We start from the raw sequence: 16,670 nt of genomic DNA, 5'->3' as shown, positions 1-16,670 counted from the left end.
CTCTTCTTCATTGGAGGTTTTGAAGCAGAGGTTCAAAGCAGAGGCCATCTGTCAGGAATGTTTTAGCTGTGGATCTCCTGTTGAAACTGATGATCCTTGGGGCTCCTTCCAGCTTAACAATTCTATGCTCTAATGATTCTACTGATGTACAAGAGTACTTCTGGTGTACCAATGTCTATTTTTAAAAACACTGGACTATTTAATATCTAATTTTAAATCAACAAATGTGAGTCCTATATCCTTTTCATTCCTTCACTACTTTCTGATATGATAGTAGATTCCTAACAAGCATTTCATCTCTCCATCAGCAATCTCAGATCTCTTTCAGTGAATTTAACCACACTTCTTCCAAATATTTCCTAAGCTTTGTGTCTTCCCTGCCACCTCTTTCATTGCAAGTATTTCTGTGAGTTAACTACACATTCCGAATCCCAACTGATATCCTGTCTAAATCATTATACAGGAGTACTAACACAACAGTGAGATAATTATTTAGAAAGCATAGCTATTATCAAGTATAAGAAAAGCTCTTCCTTCACTAGCAAATAAGCCAAAAAGAAGGGGGCAGAGAGAAAAGAATTGAAATTCATACTGCAATTAAAATATCAACTGCCAGTTTCTAAATCTACATTGAACAAAATGTTGAAGATCTCCCCTCAGGTGTCAATAATGAACTTAGACAAGATTACAAGGGGGAAAATTCCCTCCTGTTATCACAGCCCTCATTGCCTTCAGGCTGTTCTTTACTATGTTGAATGTGAATTGGCAAACACAGCAATCTCAATCAATCATAGGTGAGAACCACTGGAAGCAGCCTTTTGAGACTCTCCAAATAAGAAGAGAGCTGCTTCTGAATGAAGATTTAATTATTTCCAACGTACTACAGTGTTGATTCCCCCCTCACTCATGTTCTTACCAAATTCTATTTAATTTAATTCATCTGCAGTCTTTACCCAGTTCTCTAGAGTGCATCCTGCTTACAATAACGAGAAAACACTTCAGACTGAAATGAGGCAAGGTCAACTCAACATATTAAGGAGAGTTTTACATTTTACGTATTTCCTGTTTGATTAAACAAGGATGGTAGAGCACACTGTGTTGCTTTTTTGTTTCACATATTCATATATTTGCCAGCCATCAATTGTACAGAAATCAATGGTAGAGAAATCACACGCATATATGTGAAGATATCAAGTCCAAATGCTCTGAACATAAATAAAAATATTTACATATGATGTTACTTCTTTATCTTATCACCATCTCTATGCAACTCAAATATTCAACAATGAGAGTTATCTGCTCTTCTATCTAGCTAATTCCATTCTCTTGGTGCTCTCCTCTATAAATCTACTCTGTCCTCCATGTTCCTGAATCCTTCCTCCATCATACACATAACCATTATCTTACACTTAGAGCTATTTAATGTGATACCCAGCATGTGCAGAACTTGTAAGATACCAGCTCCCTGTTACTCTTTTATTTATATACAGTATTTTCTTCCAGTAATAGGACATACCAACTCATTTCTATAATTCATAATCCCAGGCAAAAAGCTTTTTATTGGATTCCTGTATTAAGTGGTTGAAAAAGACCAGAATCAGTATTATTATTAAGTGTTGTTCTGTAAAGAAAACAAGAGTGATGAAACACCCCTCTCACACATTCACTCAAAATTAGGAAAAAAGTGAGGTTGAATCTGTTAATCATGCCCATGAAGCAGACATGTTCACAACCTAAAAAGCCCAGCAAATGGGCATCCAGCATTAGTTTGAAGAAGAATATGCATGTATTTACAGAGCCCATCTTCTGGCTGGTGCTAGATGTGCAGCTAATGGATTTATTAATAGAAAGTACAGTGGTACCTTGACCCTAAGCAGAAGTAGTCTAGGTTAGACAGGCTTTATACCATAAAAATTACTAAAACTTTGCTTCACCCCAAACCCCATGTCCTTCTCCAAGTGTCATGTGCTAGCTCTTTCTGACTCTACTTGCCATGGATTATCCATCTGGGATCTTTCAGAATGGTAGTAGTAACTCAGGAGAAGTGACGTGTCTCCAAATCCACCTGCCCCCCTTTCCTGCCTAAAAACAAGTGTCACGAATGAAATGTTTTTGGTAAGTACATAAATGCAACCCTATAAACATATAAATGTCTTTCTAGGGAAAAGAAGTCTTATATTTTTCATAGTGAGAGTCCGGTTGTTTGACAGTGACTAATTAACAGATGATTAATTAAATATCACTGTCCTATGCCACATCATACATGCAAGGTCTTACAACTTTCAGAGAAGCAACTACTAGATGGTGGGTTGTAAATACCTGCTACAGAAAACAGGAAGAAAAGCCCCAGTACATGTGCAGAATGTAATGCACAATGCTTTGAATCCTGGCCAATTATGTTCCAAACAAAAACTGTCTATTGCATTGATAGTCAAATTAGACACTCTAAGTCAAATTAGTAACAAATAAAATGGTTGAGTATAATTTCATAATTGAACACTGTTCTTATTTCAGGCACTGAATATATATTAGCACTCAATTATTAGTCTCATGCATATTTAACTAAGGCATATTTATCTGTGGAGTCATTTTAATGCATTTGCCTATTGATAAGGATAGATATATTCAGCCTTCAGATGTTCTATCAGTTTTCATGCTTTAAAACACAAAGCAAATAGGCAATATAAAAGTATTTAATGTCTTGCATGTATGCAAAGTCATAGTTGCTAGGCAACCAACAGATAACAAGCCTGAGAGAGGTTTGTAGTTCCAACTGACTTTCAGTTATAAATGGAAAATCTTAGTTAAGACTCAAAAAAAAGTTCACGGAGATGCCTTTTGCATCTTATTTTGTTATGGTCACTCCAAGGCCAAACAGTGTTCAACTGTCTTTTCTGATACTTTTAAAAAACTGTATTTAGTGTCTCCTTTAGTCGAGGAAAAATATCCTTCAATTGATTGCTCCTCCCACTTGTAATGGTAGACTATGTCTTCTCTACCATAAGTAGAAGAAGATTTCATTCAATTCTTGTTTATCCTAATCCAAGACATCATGGAACTCCAGTCGTATGCTCTATCTAGAGCAGTGCGTTCCCAACCTTGTGTCCCCAGATGTTTTTGAACTACAATTCCCAGAAATCCTGGCCAGCATTGCTAGTAGTGGAGGCTTCTGGGAGTTTTGGTCCAATAAAATCTGGGGAGCCAAGGTTGGGAACTACTGATCTAGAAAATGAGACTTGTTCCTTCCACCCCATCCTCCTTTAGATTAGTCAGGCATGGTGAGAAGATGGCTGTCTGTTGTGATGGTGGATATTAGAGATGGGGGTATTCGTATACGAATATCCCCCCACAAGTGGAGATAACGAGGGTCCGGCTCCATGGGGCCGGATGGTCCACTCATGATTCTGCCGCTGCCGCAAGCTCGATGGAGCCTTCCTATTGCTCTGTAGCTCGCAATGGATTATCCAATCCTGGCAGGAGGCGGGATGTGGCTAATCCATTGCGAGCAACAGAGTGATAGGAAGGCTCTGTTGAGCTCACGGTAGTGGCTCTGTTGAGCTTGTGGTAGTGGTGGAATCATTATCTCCACCTGTGGGGGGATATTCATATTCATATACGAATACAAACACAGTGGTGCCCCGCAATACGACGACCCCGCAGTACAACGAAACTGCAGTACGATGACTTTTTTGCGATCGCTATAGCAATGGTTCCTATGGGGGAAATCCACTTTATGATGATTAGGTCCTTGCTTCGCAAAACGACGATTTTTCCGGCTCCACAAAATGGCTTCCCTTCGTAAAATGGCTTCGCAAGACAGCGATTTAAAACAGCTGATTGGCGGTCCTCTATGGGCAATCTTCGCTGCACGACAAGGTATTTCCCCACTGGAACGCATTAACCGGTTTTCAATGCATTCCAATGGGGATTTTTTTCGCATGACGACGATTTCATTGTACAGCGATTTTCCTGGAACGGATTATCGTCGTCATGCGGGGCACCACTGTACCCCCATGTCTAGTGGATATCTAACCCCAAACACACCCACTCTTGTCTTGATTTTGAAAACTAAGCTGGGATGAGCCACAAAGAGAGAGTACATTAAATTCCTAGGAATCTTCAAATAGTATTACTGTGTTTCTCTGGAAATAAGACAGGGTCTTATGGTTGTTGTGGGTTTTTTGGGCTCTTTGGCTGTGTTTGGAAGGTTGTTCTTCCTAACGTTTCGCCAGTCTCTGTGGCCGGCATCTTCAGAGGACAGGAGCCAGAACTCTGTCTGTGCTCTGGTGCAGTTTGTTTGGACAGTTTTTATAGCTGTGGGATCAGCTTTTGTCATGTTCAGGAGATGGGTGATTGTTGTGATCAGCGTGTTTTTTGTTGTGGGTGTATTGTTGTGATAAGGGACAGAGATGATCTGTCACTGATTGATGGGTGTTGTTAGGTGGTCTTTTGTGTGCAGTGATCACCAGTCCGTGTGGCTGGGTAGAGTTTGTTGACCTTTTGCACACTGTATTTTTCAGTGCTGGGAGCCAGGCTTTGTTGAGTTTTAAACATTTTTATGGAAGCTCTGCTAGTGTTTGTGGATTTCAATGGCTCCCCTGTGCAGTCTAACATAATGATTGCTGGTGTTGTCCAGTATTTTGAAATAGAATTTCATATCCAGCTTGTTTTAGGACATGGTCAGCTACTGCCAATTTTTCTGGTTGTTTTATTCTGCAGTGTCTCTCATGTTCTTTGATTATGGTGTGGATGCTAAATTTTGTGGTTCCAATATATACCTGTCCACAACTGCAAGGTATCCGGTATACTCCTGCAGTGGTGAGTGGGTCCCTTCTGTCCTTTGCTGATCTTAACATTTGTTGTATTTTTGTGGTGGGCTTGAAAACTCTTGGTAGGTTGTGTTTTTTCAAAAGTTTCCCCATGCGGTCTGTGACCCCTTTGATGTATGGCAGAAATACTTTATTTGTGGGTGGCTGTTTTTCCTCTTCAATTTGTTGTTGTTTTCTCAGTTTGATGGTGCTTGTGATTTCATTCTTGGAATACCCATTTGCCTGTAGGGCCCAATTCAGATGGCTGAGTTCGGTGCTGAGAAACTGGGCTTCACAGTTTGCATGGTCTACCAGTGTTTTGATTATGCCTCTTTGCTGTGAGTGGTGGTTGGAATTTTTGTGTAGGTACTGGTCTGTGTGGGTGGGTTTTTTGTAAACCATGTGTCCCAGTCGGAGGTCAGTTTTGCATATGACCATGACATCTAAGAAAGGGAGTTGGCCCTCTATTTCTTTTTCCATGGTGAATTGTATATTTGGGTGGATGCTATTGAAATTATTGGTTTAGAAATTATTCTAGTTTTTCTTCACTGTGGTTCCAAATTGTCATCCACGTATCGGAACCAGACTGTGGGTGCGAAGGGGGCCGTAGCCAGAGCCTGTTTTTCAAAATGTTCCATGTAGAAGTTTGCTCCCCATGGCCACTCCATCTTTCTGTTCATAGAACTCATTATCCCACTGAAAATAGCTGGTTGTTAGGCAGTGTTGGAAAAGGGCCTTGATGTCTTCTGAAAAGATCTGTTGGATGAGTGTCAAAGTGTTCTTTATCAGTACCTTGGCGAATAGGGATACTATTGCTGCCCAGAGTAGACCATTTGTTGAGATGGGCGGGGTATAAATCTAATAAAATAAATAAATAAAATTAAAATTAAATGTCAAAGCTTATCAGTCTATCCCCGGGGTTGACTTTTAGGGTGCTAATCTTGCTTATGAAATGTCCTGAGTCTTTGATGTAGGATGAGGTTTGTCCAATGTGGGTCTGTAGGAGGGTGGCTAGGTATTTTGCTAATTCATATGTTGGGGAGTCAATGGCACTTACAATGGGCCTGAGTGGGATGAAGTCTTTGTGGATTTTGGGGGATCCGTATAGTTTTCGGAGACATAAAAATTATACATTTGTTTGTTTGTTTGTTTGATTTTTGATATTTTTTATACCATCCATCTGGCCAGAGGTCACATTGGGCAGTGTATAGAAGAGAACAATAAACATAAATCAGTAATCACAACACACCAATATAATAAAATAAAATGAACCAAAAAAATCAAAGATATGACTACAATAAATTGCATTTTGAATTACATGGGGGCCTGGAACCCCTAACTCCACCATTGTTGCAGGGAGATGTGTACTATAATTCCAGGAAAATGTCTGAACATTCCTATCAAGAAAAGTGCATGTGCACAAATGTACAGAGTAACATACTGAGTATATTAGGAAGCCTGTAACAGTTAATACTTTTTAAAAATTACTGAGTTCTGTTTATTTCGAATAAAAGTCGTTTCTTTTATGTAATTTCAATTAAAAATGTGAGGTGTCATAAAATGAAAGTTTGAACAGCAATGTACTGCATGTCAGTTAGAGGTTATTACCAAACAGCTAGTTTCACTAGGCTGGCAAAATACACATAAAATGCTATTGGCTCCATAATACTAATAGAGCACATTGTAATATAGTAGGTTTGCTTCAGTTGCAAAACTAGTCTTCTTGTTTAGAAAATAATCTTATCAACATTTTCTGCAACACTGTCCAATTTCTATTTTATTCACAAAGTGTGGCTACCAGCATGCGCGTAGCAGTGTTTGCGAGGGTGTTCGGGCAAAGCATGCTCATGCGTATGCACGCAGCAGCACTCGCAGGAGTGGAGCATGCTCACGCACATGCACGCAACAGCGCTTGCAGGGGCAGGAGATGTGTGTCCGCAGCCCAGTCCTGCCTAGGCTTCAGACCGCTGCTGAGTCACGGGCCAGAGGTTGGGGAGCCCTGATCTAAACTCTTGTTCTCTGAAAGAAGGTTCTCTTTTCTTTCATAAAGGAGGGAATGTTCTCCAGAAGTTGAGTTTGTTTGTTTGTTTGTTTTATTTAAACTATGTTTACTCTGCCTTTCTCCTTAAAAGGACGACGTTGCATAGCAAAGTAGACTACAGCAGTGGTTCTTAACCGTTTTGAAAGAAACGCCCCTTGAGCCATTGAGGAAGTTATCATCGCCCCCCTCCCCGCGGTGATATCTTATTTATTTATTTATTTATTTATTTATTTATTTATTTATTTATTTATTTATTTATTTATTTATTTATTTCACTTAAATCCAATGACCCCTGAAAACAAAATTAAATTCCAAGAAAATGAAATGCCCCCCAAAAGTAACATTTAATGATTTAGTTGCAAGTGAATTTTAAGACCCAAAAAGAAATATAAAAAGGGCATAAAAACAAATGCAGGAACTAAAAATTTCAAGACAAAAAGTCTGAAACTAAATTAAAATTGGAGGAAAATATATATTCATGCACACTGTAAAAAGGCTACAGCCATCTTCACAGGTTTGGCTGGCTCCAGCGCCCCCCTACCGCCCCCTTCTGCTCCAGCGCCCCCACGCCGCCCCTTTTCGTTCTACCGCCCCCCTGAAAAATGAAATCGCCCCCTGGGGGGCATTATCGCCCAGGTTAAGAACCACTGGACTACAGTACACCCACTGATTCTTCTTGTGTTAAAGCAAGTCGCAACTAAAGTAGGTCTATTAATTACTTTAATTTACGGATGAGATAACTCACCAAATCCCTGTTGACTCCATAGGCTTACTCTACTGTAACTTACTACATGAGCAACAGAATTTCAGCCTCTGATATGGCAGAAGGTTAGGGAAATGGGTAAGTTATGACAGCATAATTTGTAGCACTCTTTAGAAAGAGGACTTTGTAATACACTTGAACTAACAGTTCATTCTGAAATAGATGATAAATACCTTTAAAGATTACTGTTCTGTACCATTCCATTATAATCTTCTCATTTTAAAGGCAAGAATAATATTAACTGTGAACATGATTCTTTCACTAATTAAAACTCTAATTCATTCCTTAAAGAGCAAAAGAAGATTAAAATTACTTTTCTTTTGTTCACAATAGGAATTCAGATGAAGCCTTTTGGATGTATGATTGGACGTTAAATTTCCTGAACATGCTTAGTTTCTAAAACTCGTAAGATTACATTGCTTTGAGTTTTGCACCATCATTTCTACATAAAGTCACACTCAAAACCTAAACGCTAAGATCCATCTTTTAAAATGGGATAAAACTGCATTTGTTCTTGAAAGTCAGTATGGATTAAATTCAGTTATGTGATAAGCACTATAATTTTACCAAGATTTTTGGTATGTGTATCTTTGAATTATCAGTCTGTCTACAGTATGCTAATTCCTTTTTCTTTGTATCTTTACTTTTTAAAAAATTAAACACTGAACACTATGTTTTTAACCTCATATGAGAGAAGATGCTCCCAATAACTCTTAACTATACTTATTTTAAAAACAATATTAAGTCTTTATACTATAACTGTTCAAATTAAATGAGAATTGCAGAGAACTTCTCAATCTTCATAGCACAAAAAAGAGACAAGAGCAGACTATTTCCCTTGAGGTTTCAGATCCAATTGCTGGCAACTCTAGTTTTAAAAAAAGGATCAGAAACTGGGTTATGTAAAAGGCCTTTGAGTGAGACCTTGGACAGCCACTGTCAGGTAATGCTTAGAAAGATGCACAGATTATTTGACCTTCCATAAAATAGTTAAATGGTTAGTTTTGACCAATGCAGGTATGTGAAGTCCCCAAGCAAAGACAGGAGGCGTTTATGGGAGTGCCATCGCTCCCCGTGGTACATAGGGAGACTCAGACCACCCCACCACCCTCTCCCCCCAGGAAGGAACATCGGAGTACAGATACCTTGGAAATGAAGGAAGCCATAAGGGCTAGAGGATGGAAACACCAGGGGGTAGATACTTGGGATCTGGCGCTGGGAATGAGGGGGTTAAGCGTGGCTACCCAGACTGACTGGGAAAAGGCGGGAGGGACTCAGCGGGGTGGTGGAAGCGGGAATTGGGGATATAAAGGCGACCTGGGATGAAATACCGGGGGGTTGGGTACAGGATCCGTGGACCGGCAAATGGGAGCAGGTTCGTGTCCCTCATGCTGAAGCCGAAAGGAGACGTCGACAAGGACTACCCCAAGACCATCTTATTGGGGTGAGTCCAAGACAAAGGAGTGGCGAAAGAAGTTAAGAGAGGAGAAGGAGTGGATCCTAAGGGAGCAAGAGGCAAAGCGGGCATGGCATCTGGAGGAGCTCCAGAAGATGGGCTTCTTCCCGGACCGTGGCTTGAGCAACAAGGAGAAGGATCTCCCCTATGGGGCTGGCTCTGAGACGAGGAGACCCTCCCCCTTCTAACCCTTGATGAAGAGGAAGGGGAGACCCAAGAGCCCGAAAGAACGTTAGGTGGACCTTGAGACTTAAAGAATGTTAACCCGTTTGAGAACAGTTCATGGACACCCTTGCGAGCTACGTTTCAGCCACAAGAGATGTTTGAAGTTAAACATGTTGATGTTGAAATACCTGTTCCAAAATTAATAAATACAGAACGATGGTTTGATTTCAAATTGTCTCTTACTTTATTGAACAAAAAGGAGAGCCCTAAAGATGAACGTTCACAAGGTAGTAATACAGTTTTACATCAAGATAACACAATTTTTATTGTTGCATATTTTATTATTATCATGGCAATGTTTTGGAAAAAGTGTCTAATAGCAATTTTTCCATTTTTTTTGACACCATTCCATTCTCTTCTTAGTCTTTTCACAAGACTTTTGAACCTTGTTATGGCAAAAGCTTTTGTAGATTACAGTCCACTTTTTAAGACTGACCAGATAAGCGGGATATAAATAAATAAATAAATAAATAAATAAATAAATAAATAAATAAATAAATAAATAAATATGTTTTACATGTTGATTTTAGTCTGTTGTTTTTTACATGGCATCAGGTCACTTGACTTATGATAACACTAGTAGAGTATTTAAGGTATTAGAGATGTTTAAGATATAGTTTCCTGTTGTCCCAATATAGTTTGCATTGCCAAATGGGGATTTGAACCCATGCCTCTTGATTACTAATTCAACACTATGTTCACTGCAGCACACTGGTTTTCATCTTTAGCCTAGTTGAATTAATTTCCCACACAGAATTGAAAGCAATTAGATTTAGAACGTGAAGAGTCACCTTTAGGTCAGCGATAATACACAAGAGGAACCCTGATCTCGATACTTAAAACATGTCAGGAAGGATAGTAGTGTATTAGTCTTCTCTCTTTTTGTACATTAATTTCACTGTCTGTCTATGAAGGGTAAATTTTATATATAGACATTGCTGTCTATCTGTGGCGAACCGCCTAAATCTATGGAGGATTCTCACATAATTTAGAATGTTTATTTTACCTTCTCTGTTTTCCATCACTTCCTCCTATTCTGTTTGAGGCATTTGCCTAGTAGGTTATATGTACTACAAAATAACAGGATGTACCTGTGTTAAACTCAAGTTCATTATAAAGTTTACGTCTCTGCTGTTCTGACTGCTCACTAGATTATTAAGACTTTATTCATTATAACATTCATTATTCCTATTTCCCTCCAAGGTCTATTTACCTGCTGTGCTCCAGATGGTATCTGCACAGTAAAAGAAATTACAAGCATTACATTCTAGAATAGAACTAGTACTCCTATATTCCATCTGTACCTTGCTCTTTGCTCTATAATTTTATAGCAGACCCTGGACCCCTCACTAGCTACTATTAAATCTGACCTTTTTGTCCCCCCAAATATTCCAATTGGGCACTTAGAATTGTGGGTATAACTATAATTGCTGGTTGCAACTAGAATAGATATTTTACTTAAATGTTACATCAGCACTTAGACTACTTCTGTTTTGACATCTAGACATTGTGGAGTAATGGAGGTCTTGAAGAAATGTCTCCTGTAAGGTCTTTTAATTGTCATTAATTGTATGTTTCGGAGTAAGAAAAGGGAGTGGTGTGGCAAGTTTCAGAGTCTTGAAGGTGTTGGGAAGAAGTATTAATGTTCTAACATACTCTTAGTAAAATTTTCTGGAGGGTAATGTGTAGGTTTCAGATTCTAGAACAAACTTGGAAACAATATGAATTAATGTTCTAGAGCACTGGTTCTTAACCTTGGGTTACTCAGGAGTTTTGGACTGCAACTCCCAGAAGCCTTCACCACCAGCTGTCCTGACTGGGGTTTCTGGGAGTTGCAGTTCAAAAGCATCCGAGTAACAAAGGTTAAGAACCACTGTTCTAGAGTGTTTTTTATTGTTGCTTGAAAAATAACGTGCTATGCTAATTTTGAATTAACCTCAATGAAGTTAATTCAGCACCGGCTGAGATTTTAATAGTAATGTCTTTATTAAATATTTTTAAGTGCTATAGTAGGCATGCTAGTTCTCTAACAAATTTGAATAAGAAGATTATGTTGTTGGCAGGATTAAAACTATGCATATTCTTTGTCTTTTTCTCTCTCTGCCTGTCCTAGTTGCTATAACAACTTGACTGTACCATAGCATTTCCGGCTTGTGGTTAAAATTCTTTCAGCACTGCTGTTACGAAGTACAGTGTTTAGGAATTCGTCATTTAAACTCCTGTCCTCAAGTGTACCATTCCTTTCCACAGTGAAGTGAGTGGGCCTGTGCCAGGTAGTATGGCAGAGAAATGGAGCCACATAGAGAGAATGGGAGTCTCTGTTGAATAGGGGGACATCCTAGACATGAAGGAAAAGGAAATATGGGTTGCTTTTGGAAAGAAAACAAAAAGGGAAAAAAGGAATCCCTGAGTATCCCAGGTGACCAGTGAAATGAAGAGAGGCAAGCACCCTCTTTCCCCTTCCCTTCAATCTGAGGCCTAAGAAGAGGTGGCAGTGTATAACCCTACTCTCCACAGTCTAAAATGAGCACTACGTGGGTAGGGTATACTTTTCGTCTGTTTAAAAAGTTCTTTAGGTCTGTTTAATGGTCTTCTGTTTATATATTATAGAAAATGGCTTACCAAAAATAAGAAAGAGTACAATAAAAATTAAGTAGTAATTAAAATAAGCAAGGGAGCCTCGTGACGTATTGGTTAAACTGTAGTTGTTGTTTAGTCGTTAAGTCGTGTCCAACTATTCATGACCTGATGGACCAGAGCCCTCCTGTCTTCCACTCCCTCCCAGAGTTGGGTCAAATTCATGTTGGTAGCTTTGGTAACACTGTCCAACCATCTCATCCTCTGTCGTCCCCTTCTCCTCTTGCCTTCACACTTTCCCAACATCAGGGTCTTTTCCAGGGAGTGTTCTCTTCTCATGAGATGGCCAAAGTATTGGAGCCTCAGCTTCAGGATCTGTCCTTCCAGTGAGCACTCAGGGTTGATTTCCTTCAGAATTGATAGGTGTGGCGATCTCCTCTGAAGCCCCTATTCCCCCAGGCCTTCACAAGGTTCTCGCTCTTCTTCCTTCTTCGCTGCCACCAGGTATTGCTGTCTCAATACCATTCACTCAAGGAGACATGTGTACTTTTGAAACTTATTTATTTGACCAGGGAGGTTAACATCTGATTAATATACAGTAGGTAAATCACAGGTTGCTAATCACTTGAATCTGAATCAGTTTTACTTTAACTTTAAAGCTCTACCAACTCTGTTCCATTCAGCGTCCTCACAGATCTGTATCTCACTATCAGTTCACTCTTAAGTTTCATAGTCTCTCACTACCAGAATCTCTCTCACTCACAGAAACTCACCCCATCCTCATACTCCATACACCAGCCTTTTATATCCAGCCCCCTCCCCCCTTGGCACCGCCTTCCGTCCACTCATTGGCTCCTTGTCCACTGCTCAGCTGTGACGGACAGGTGAGGGCAGGGTTGTTCACTACAATAGGTTTGTTCTCCATGCACTCCAGGGGACTCTCAAGAGTGTCCCCCAGCACCACAATTCAAAAGCATCAATTCTTTGGCAGTCAGCCTTCTTTATCGTCCAGCTCTCACTTCCATACATCGTTACTGGAAAAACCGTAGCTTTGACTATGCGGCCCTTTGTCGGCAAGGTGACGTATCTGCTTTTTAAGATGCTGTCTAGGTTTGTCATCACTTTCTTCCCAAGAAGCAGGCGTCTTTTAATTTTGTGGCTGCTGTCACCATCTGCAGTGATCATGGAGCCCAAGAAGGTAAAATCTGTCACTGCCCCCATTTCTTCCCCTACTAAACTGTAGTATAGTAGGGTTTGGGCTACAGTAGTACAGTACTGTACTAAACTGTAGTACTGTAGCCCAAACCCTGCTCATCACTGGGTTCAGTCCCAAGTAGCCGGCTTAAAGTTCACTCAGCCTTCCATCTTTCCAAGGTCAGTAAATTGAGTACCCAGCTTGCTGGGGTGGGGGCAATGTGTAGCCTGCATAATTAATTTGTAAACATGCCCAGAGAGTGCTTTAAGGTGGTTTATAAGCCGCACACTTCGCTTCTTAAAGATAACCTAGTCTCAGTCGCCCGCCACCCTCCTCCATGTGTTGTGTTGCAGAATTGAATGACAGGTGTTTCAACCCTTTACGTAGGCATCATAAAAACACTGTAATATAAAACGGGAGAAAGGGAAACCTGTGCATAGTGTATCCATTCGCAGCTGGCAATTTTTCATGTGTATTTAACATCTGAGCTTGGTAACTTTTTAAAAAAAAACTATAAATAATGGTCAGTATGGTCATAATGGTTAGGGGATTTCCTAACCATTATTGTAATGCAAAAAGTAACTTTTCCAAGCTTTGATTTCATCATTCAGCATGTTCAAATCCTGAATCTTAATTACACTTGGGCAGGTTGTTTTCTACATATTGTCACTACTAAAAGTTTCCTTATACTAGGTGCTGTTGCTTGTACAATTTATAACAAAACAAACTGTCTTCAAAGAAAGATATTTCCGGTTGTTTTTTCATACATTTTCCCACTAGAATTACCCTGGATTCAGCCAAATACTTTATACTAAAAGTTATAAATGAGAAAGAAGTATATTTCCTGCTTATTGTAATCTTATTTGTGAGATTTGTATCCTGTGTTACTTCTAACGATGACAGAGTGGTACCGTATTTTTTTGCTCCATAAGACGCACTGGACCTTAAGACGCACTTAATTTTTAGAGGAGGAACACAGTGAAAATATATTCTGAACCAAATAGTGTAATAAAATGTTTAATAAACTATAACAGAATAACATTTGAACCATGTAAAGTGAACAGCAGTCAACAGTGGCATTAATATAGACCATTATCAGCCAGTGATAAAACCTATACCACTCTACCTATAAAGTGGTGCCTCGCTAAACGGTTGCCCCGTTTTACGATGAAATCGCTTTATGATGGTTTTTTTGCGTGCATTTTACCCATTGCAAAATGATTCTTCCAATGGGGCTTTTTCGCACCACGATCACCCGCGCGGAGCACTTCAGAGGCTTTTCCTGCACAGTCAGGAAAAGCCTGCAAAGTGCTCTAAAGCCGGCCGGGTGGTTTTGGGGCACCCCCGCCAGGGCTCTGATGGTGCAGGAGAAGCCATCAGAACCCTGGCGGGGGTGCCCCGAAACCACCCGTGCCCGCTTTAAAGCACTTTGGAGACTTTTCCTGAAAAGGCAGAAAAAGCCTGCAAAGTGCTCTAAAGCGGGTGCAGGTGGTTTCGGGGCACCCCCGCCAGGGCTCTGATGGTGCAGGAGAAGCCATCAGAACCCTGGCGGGGGTGCCCCGAAACCGCACTCCCTGGCTTTGGGGGTCCCCCGGGGCTTACCTTGCAGCATGGGAGGACTCGCGCAGGTCCCTCTGTGCAGCGATCGGCGTTTGGAGAGGCTTGACTGAAAGCAGTTTTAAAGTTCCCGCCTCTTCCTCCAGCCTTCAGCAAGCCTCGGAAGGGAAAAGGAGGGGAAAAAAGAGCATTTTCCCTTCCGAGGCTTGCTGAAGGCTGGAGGAAGAGGCGGGAACTTTAAAACTGCTTTCAGTCAAGCCTCTCCAAACGCCGATCGCTGTGCAGAGGGACCTGCGCGAGTCCTCCCATGCTGCAAGGTAAGCCCCGGGGGACCCCCAAAGCCAGGGAGTGCAGTTTCGGGGCACCCCCGCCAGGGTTCTGATGGCTTCTCCTGCACCATCAGAGCCCTGGCGGGGGTGCCCCGAAACCACCCGGCCGGCTTTAGAGCACTTTGCAGGCTTTTTCTGCACCATCAGAGGACTAGTGGGGGGACGTCCAAAGCTTGTGATTGCGGGGAGGGGACCCCCCACCATTCCTCCCATGGTGCTTCCCCAGCTCCCTAACCCTTAAGTTCCTTTTTTTTTAAAAAAAATTCCCCTAGGAACGCATTAATTAATTTTCAATGCATTCCTATGGGAAATTTGATTTCGCAAGACGATGTTTTCGCAAGACGGTGATTTCTATGGAACGGATTAACATCGTCTTGCGAGGCACCACTGTATTTTACATTTCCTTTCATCCACCTCCTCCCCATGCTTATAGAAATGTCTCAATGGCAGATGAGATTGTTGTGCAACTCTGCCCAGCTACAGCTCAAGCCTACATTAAATTAGAAATGGTTTGTCTGATTTGGCACTGCACTGAGAGGTCCCTTTTAGTTGTGTGGAGGATAAATAGTGGAATTAAACTATTTAACAGTTGGTTTTCCTAATTTACTTTAGGTTATGCAAAAGAACAGCAACACAAAGCTTAAACTGATCCCATTCACCAGCAGTAGCACATGCTCAGCATAAGACCAAATCTCCATTTTCTGACATAATTGAACGTCTATAGCATGCAAGGCACAACAGGTTAGGCCACACAAAGCCAGGAAGAATGTTCTTGATGAGCCAAAAATACTGAATACAAACTATAGTAGCTGAAATCAGGAAGCAGGTACTGTAATCCAGTTAGAAGTCACGAGGCACAGTTAGTTTCCTTGCTGCAACACCCTTTGGAAATACATTCCCTATTAGATGCCCAGAACTAGTTGAAAAGTTTGCAAGTTGAATCCAAATTTCCCATAGAAATGCATTGAAAATTAATTAATGCATTTTTATGGGGGGGGGGGAAGGTCAGAAACTTTTAAAAACTTAAAAGAAAGTCACTTACCAGGTACTGTAGACGGAGCCTTCCTCTTCACAGTGCCTTGGTAGACTCCAGAACAGCCAAAAAAGAGCCCCAAACAGCTAAAAGCCAGGAGGCACCCTGCAGACAGCAGCCATTTTGTGCTCTTCTCTGCTCCTGCTCCTGCTCCTCCCCCTCCCCTCTCCCCACCTAACAGCTGATCGGCGCTGGTCTGAAAGGCTTCCCAGGCAGCTTTTAAAGCAAGTACTGGTATGCACGTTTCTACACAAGCAGGTTTCAGCTCAAACGGAACACCTTTTCACCCAAGCACAGGTTAACCCAAAACAAGCAGCTTTTAAAGCAAGTAGTCCTATTCACGTTTCTACACAAGCAGGTTTCAGCTCAAACGGAGCACCTTTTCACCCAAGCACAGTTTAACCCAAAACAAGCAGCTTTTAAACTACATTTTACATTTTAAAACAACAATACCAGGCAGTCCCAGGTCTCTCTCCCAGCAATCTAACTGCTTGGACTAGCAAGGAAGCAGACAAGCAGCCTCTTCAGTAACTGAAAGTTTGAATTTCCCCACTTTCCCTGCCTTCCCCGCATATTAGGTATGCTAATATCTGTGCACTGGAGGATTGTGGGAGAACATCCAGCCCCTGATGGGGGTCCTGTGGGGCACCCCAAAACACTGAGTAGCTCTCTTGGCCTCTTTTGGG

The 16,670-nt window shown here is 41.0% G+C and overlaps 1 protein-coding gene across 2 annotated transcripts in view; it reads right to left on the bottom strand.

The window, feature by feature from the left end:
• Positions 1–16,670, bottom strand: part of AVEN (apoptosis and caspase activation inhibitor) — a 131,763-nt gene that overhangs the window by 34,659 nt on the left and 80,434 nt on the right. The gene's annotated exons all lie outside the window — the stretch shown is intronic.

Source organism: Pogona vitticeps, chromosome 1, assembly GCF_051106095.1.
Source record: "Pogona vitticeps strain Pit_001003342236 chromosome 1, PviZW2.1, whole genome shotgun sequence".
In the NCBI taxonomy this organism is placed as follows: domain Eukaryota; kingdom Metazoa; phylum Chordata; class Lepidosauria; order Squamata; family Agamidae; genus Pogona; species Pogona vitticeps.
This window is presented reverse-complemented; position numbering and strand designations above follow the sequence as displayed.